Source organism: Myotis davidii, unplaced genomic scaffold (genome assembly GCF_000327345.1).
Source record: "Myotis davidii unplaced genomic scaffold, ASM32734v1 scaffold6, whole genome shotgun sequence".
Classification (NCBI taxonomy): domain Eukaryota; kingdom Metazoa; phylum Chordata; class Mammalia; order Chiroptera; family Vespertilionidae; genus Myotis; species Myotis davidii.
The window spans coordinates 4,232,386-4,238,562 of NW_006383011.1; the positions used below are offsets into that span (position 1 = coordinate 4,232,386).

The following is a 6,177-nucleotide window of genomic DNA, read 5'->3' on the forward strand; positions in this document are numbered from 1 at the left end:
GGTGATAGAGAGGCTTTCTGTGCTTGGGCCCAGTGGGTCAGCCTCCCCAATTACCTGAGATAGACACTCTTGGTGCACCCCCTTGTGGTCTTTGTGCACAGTCTTGTTGTAGTTAAGCCTTGATTGTTGTTGGTATCACTGGGAGGAGTTGATCTCCAAGCCAGTTGGCTGAGAATCAGCTATGTCTATGGTGTGAGAACTTCTGTGCTAAAGACACCCTTATGGAGCAAGACATTCTTCAGTGGGCTTTGGTGCTCACTGAGTCTGTCCCCTGAGTGTGTCCCATATGGATCTGAGGAGTTGTAATCTGGATAGTCCCACTCTGACCACTGGGTACACTGGCTCTTGGATCTCTAAGGAGGTGCTAATTTAGCCTCTGCCTGAGGCTACCCAGCAGGAGCTACTGAGAGATCTGCAGATTCCTCTTGTTTGGGGTTTGGAAGTGCTCAGATGAGGCCCAGCTGTGAAGCAATGCAAGCTGCTGTGGGGCCTTGGGCCTTCTTTTGGAAGTTCTGGGTCTCTCTGATCCAGCTACACTTTGTTAGGTAATTTTAGATCTCACAGGGCCAGGCCTTTCATGTGCTAAAGCCTCTCCTCGAGTTCTTTCTTAATCCCTGCTAAGGACCATGAGAAGCTGCGGCACCAAAACCAAAGTATGAACCAAATTCAAGGTTTTGTTCCAGTGGTCAGATTCCAAACTAGACCCAAATGGATTGCAAAGATGACCAAATGAGAGCTTTGTTTAAAACTTCAATTTGTAAAAGCAAAAGTAATGATAGGAACAACAACAAAATTCATTCAGAGGGATCATATGTGCTTATAAGTGTCTTCTGTGGCCTTCCTGAGCTTAACAAACAAACCTATCAGCTGATGATGACAGCAGAGAGTGGCAGGGCTGCGGACCCAATTTTCATTTCCTGGGCTGCTGGAGAATAAATGAATGTGGTTCCAAACTAAACGAGGGAGGTCAGAGACTCTTTCCAACCTTACCTGATGGCTTCTGGCCAAAGCAAGGGAGTGTCATGGAAAGTGTTGGGTGGTGATGGTGCAAGAAAGGGACCTGAAGAGGAGGAAGGAGGAAGCAGCACCCCTCGATATAAAGGTGGTGAAGTTATGGGGAAAGCCCCGAATTCCTCACCAAAAGCCAATTTCAGAGGGGAGCAGAGGGGGTTACAATCTATGCTTCGGCCAAGGGTGATAGTAGAGTGGGGAAAGGACGGTGGCTCATAAGGGGAAGGGGCATAATTTAAGACTTAAAAAGAAACCAGGGGTGCAAAGGAAGCACCCACACACACCCAGCAGTAGTCCCACAGGCTGTGACCTGAAACCTTCACATCTACTCTAACGAGCCACCCCAAGCTGGAGGGCTGTTGCAGACAGGAAGGGGGGTGGGGAGAGGAGAGGGAGAAGGCAGAGCCCCCAGGTCATGTAATCAGCAGCAAGGTGATTGTGTGATTGTGTGATGTGTCTTTTCACAGTTGAGTTAGATGTGCCCCACCAGTTATGATGGGAATCAATTTAAATATACTTTCTTGATCCCAGAAGTTCAACTATGTGGACAGTGGTTACACTTGACAGGATGATTTGTTATAGCACAACTTATATATTTCAAATGGACAAAAAATTAGTATCATTTACAGTATCTTATGATAAACTGCCTTTGAGCGGGAGCTTCCTTTCCAGTACTTTGAGGTCTACAAGACGTATCTAGAAAATGTACTACTGTGGAAAATGAAGACTGCTTAAATCGAGTGGGGGAGGGGCGGGCCTGTGGCTTTCTGGTTGATTAGTTGGTGTAACAGTCCTTCAGGGGGCTGAGGGAGTTTCATGTTTTCTTTAGACATCATTAGGCACCGAAGCTCCTGCAGGACAACTTTGCTACTATATGAATTCTGCCATTTTGCTAGCACTGATATGGCTCTTGGGCCCACCACTCCATTAGAACTATTAACTCTATTCATATTAATTCTTCTTACAAATCTTACAAAGGGGGGTGCTTCTGGGTATTTAGGTCCACATTCTATTTTAAGGCTGTATATTCGGTTTTCATAAATTGTCATTTAGAGGGATTAAACAGCATCAGAGGAGGTTCAAATATATAAACTGAAATCGTGGAGGCCCAATTATCATCCCTGTCCATCTTGTAAGTGTCATGTCTTCGTCATCTTCTAGGCCCCAGCTAACTGTGCCAGCTCCTCCTCCTCTCTGGCCTTCTTCGAGCTCTTCCAATAGTCGGAAATTGCGAGGGACGTTTACTCCCGAGCCCGTGGTGGCTGCCTACTCATTCTTATTGGTATGTATCAGGTTCTAAATCAGTGATCTCTTAAGAGTAAGTAATAATAAACTCTCCAGTAAACTCCTGGAGATTTGAGATCAGTATCCCATTTAGTCAAGGCTTAAGGTCACTCCTGGGTATCAACTTCTTTTTTTAAGCTCACTGGAATTCTCAGTTAAACTAAGAACATAAAAAGCAGTGGTTAGCAGCAGATATATCTCTCCCCGTCTGCAACTTGACTCTCAGAACCATAGCATACCTATGAAGGGCAAGGTAATTTACAGTAAATTTAAGAATAAAAGCATGATAAATTAAGGCACAGATTAAAGAACATAAGCAGGTGAAATAGTAGCAATCAGTTCACTAAATTAGGTGCCAGCTTATTTTTTTTTAATTAGACCTGCCTTTAAGTTACCAGAAGTCTTGATTTCTCCAGAGTGAAAAAGGATGCTGACACTGAAGTGGGGGTGGCATTAGTCATGGTTCCCTTACCTCCTTCACAGTGGACATTTATTAATTTGAATGTCACACAGGAAGAAAAAAATATTTGCCTCCATTTTAAAAATGGAAAAAAACACTTAAAGAGATTAAGCAATTTCTGGTTTTAGTATCATGTAGTTCACATTCAATTGCTCTAAAGATCCCCTTTTTCTTTAGTCAGCCAAGTTGGCCATACTACTTTTGTAATGCCCATATTTCAGGATCCCCAAAAGACCATCAGGGAGCCAGCTGAGTCCAATGCAAAAGTTGAGAGTCTTTATTCAAGGTAGCTTGGGCTCCCTGTCAGCCACACTCGCCAATGCAGCGGCAAGCGGCCAAGAGAGCACGAGAGCCCTGTGGAAAGAGGGGTTTAATAGGGGGGTTGGAGTAAGGGGAGGAGAGATGACTGTGGGCCCTGCCAATTGGCCAGGTGCAAGTCGGGGTCTTGTTACACAGGATGTGGTCATATCTATGGCGTGCATCCCTTGATTGTCATTGGTTAGTTTAAAGAGCAGAGGCTTGAGCTTCCTAAAGAAAATGATCAAATTAGTAAAAGTACTATGTTCTTCAAAAAGATATCTGCTGGAGGCTAAGTCCAGCAGGTCATAATAAATGCGAGAAGTCCTCAAAAAGTTGAATGGACATATTCAGCAGGGCTGAAAATCTGCATATTGTTACCTGCTGCTGGAACAGCCGAAGGCAGCTCCCCCAACATGATGGTCCTTATTGTTTACTGGGCCTTACCTTTGATACGTATATCTGCTTTGCTAGCCCTTGTCCTTTCACTTGTCCAAAATATGGACAATACTGCTAAATAATTCACACACACACACACTATATATATATATATAAGGCAGCTCCCCCAACATGATGGTCCTTATTGTTTACTGGGCCTTACCTTTGATACGTATATCTGCTTTGCTAAAGGGCAAAGTATGGGAATAAAAAGCCGTGGGTCCTGGACATTCATGGGTCCGGACATTCAGACATTCGGAGAGCCCACTTCACTAGAAAGTGGAGTTTCCCCTGGCTTCCCCATGCCTCCCAAATTTATATTTCTTGTATAGTCTCTAATCCATTTATGCGCAGCCCTTCTCCAGATTCCTGAACCCTTGCTGTGAAAAAGACTGCGGCAGATATCAACCTAATATCAAATTACACACTAAACTAAAAATCAAGAAAAAAACTGGTAAGGTCTAACTTCTGTATTTGTGAAACTGGAATTATCTGACATTTTACATTCTTTTTAAATCATTCCTTAAATCATTTCAATATTAGCTAAAAGCCACAGAGTATCATGTCAAAACTAGAGCAACAGTCCTAGAATGTATTAGTTCAAGAAACTGATGTAATTGTCTTATTATAAAAAATAATTACATTACTATATATCAGCAAGGAACATCTATATAGGGCTTGACCTATCTAAACAAGAAAGAGCTTTTAAATTGAACTTAAACAATAACTGAAAGAGGTTGCAACAATATCTCCCATGCCACCTGTACTTCTTACAATGTAACTTTGATGCTCCTCCCATGGAGTGATACAGTTCATGTCTCTGCTTCTTAAGCCTGGGTGGAGCTTTGTATCTGCTTGGGCCAACAGTAGGACAAAAGTCATGTTACATGACATTTAAAGCTAGATCAGTGATGGCAAACCTATGACACGCGTGTCAGAGGTGACACGCAAACTCATTTTTTTGGTTGATTTTTCCTTGTTAAATGGCATTTAAATATATAAAATAAATATCAAAAATATGTCTTTGTTTACTATGGTTGCAAATATCAAAAAATTTCTGTATGTGACACGGCACCAGAGTTAAGTTAGGGTTTTTCAAAATGCTGATACGACGAGCTCAAAAGGTTCGCCATCACTGAGCTAGATCATAACAAAGCCATACACCTTACTCTCTTGGACACTTGCTCTTAAACCCCCTCACCATGCTATGAGGAAGCCCAAACTAGCCCAAGTGGAGAGACCATATGGAAAGGCCAGATGTAGGTATCCCAACTGACAGTCCAGCAAAGGTCCTAGCTGAAAACCAGCCCACACATTGTGCAACAGAAATAATCCATTCCTATAGTCCTATCTCAGTGGTCGGCAAACCGTGGCTCGTGAGTCACATGCGGCTCTTTGGCGCCTTGAGTGTGGCTCTTCCACAAAATACCATGTGCGGGCACGCACATACAGTGCGATCGAAACTTCGTGGCCCATGCACAAAAGTCCGTTTTCGGCCTGGGCGAGTCTATTTTGAAGAAGTGGTGTTAGAAGAAGTGGGGGGTGTCAGTTGGTCGGTCAGCGCAAGTGGGCCTCGGGATACGCAGTGCGGGGGAGGCGCACACGATTCATGCATGAGTTGTTGAGTGAGCCACTCAGTCAGCAGTCTCATTGTGCAGTGGTTAGTGCTAGTTGCGTCCGCAAATCGCGCGCGGGTGACAAAAGTACCTATTCGAAGCATAAAGTTACCTGTATTTTTCCAACCAGTTGCAAATCTTACAGGTATTTTTGTCATCAATTTAAGAATTGTAATTATTTTGTGTTGGTGGCTTTATTATTATCAAATGAAATATTTTTTTAGGTGCCCTGTTTGACATGGCTACAAAGAAGCAAAGAAAAACGAAAAGACAAAACCGTGAATTTAAAGTTGAATGTACCGCGTTTATTCAAAACTAAATGGCCTTCCGGCCTGTCTTATTTGTCAGGAAAAATTGGCGCATAACAGGAAATCAAATTTGGAGAGACACTTTACAACTAAACAGGTGTCGTATAGTACTAAATATACTGTTGGTGATGCAAGGAAGAAAGCATTTGAGGAACTTCAGAAGAGTCAAGAAAAATCAAGTTCTGTACTTAATTACTGGATGCAATCTTCCAACAATGTTAATATTGCAAGTTTTGTGGTTAGTCAAGAGATTGCTGAGAGGAAAACCATATAGACGGCGAATACATAAAAAATTGTTTTATAAATGCATCCGAAGAGCTATTTTGGGATTTTAAGAACAAAGCAGATATTCTAAAAAAAATTAAAGTTTCCATTGTCTGCTAAAACAGTGAAAGATAGAACAGTCAAAATGTCTTTGAATATAATCAACCAGCAAGTCGAAGATCTTAAATTGGTTTCAGCTTTATCAATAGCAGTTGATGAGTCTTGTGACATAAATGATACAGCACAAGTTTCACTTTTTGTATGATTTATTTCATCTACAGGTCCTAAAGAAGAACTTTTAGGATTATTGCCACTCAAAGGTCAAACACGTGGAGAGGATATAGCAAATGCTGTAATTGAGTGCAGTGAAAAATATCATATTCCACTCAATAAAATTGTCTCAGTTTCAACAGACGGGTCAAAAAGTATGACCGGTGTAAGAAACGAGTTTGTTGCTATTTTGAAAGAAAAAATTAATCACGAGATACTTACTTACTAT

The 6,177-nt window shown here is 42.0% G+C and overlaps 1 protein-coding gene and 1 pseudogene across 9 annotated transcripts in view; both read right to left on the reverse strand.

Annotated features, from left to right (window-relative positions):
* EHBP1 (EH domain binding protein 1) overlaps positions 1-6,177 on the reverse strand; it is a 310,384-nt gene that overhangs the window by 89,058 nt on the left and 215,149 nt on the right. The gene's annotated exons all lie outside the window — the stretch shown is intronic.
* LOC102760628 lies at positions 1,036-2,297 on the reverse strand (annotated as a pseudogene).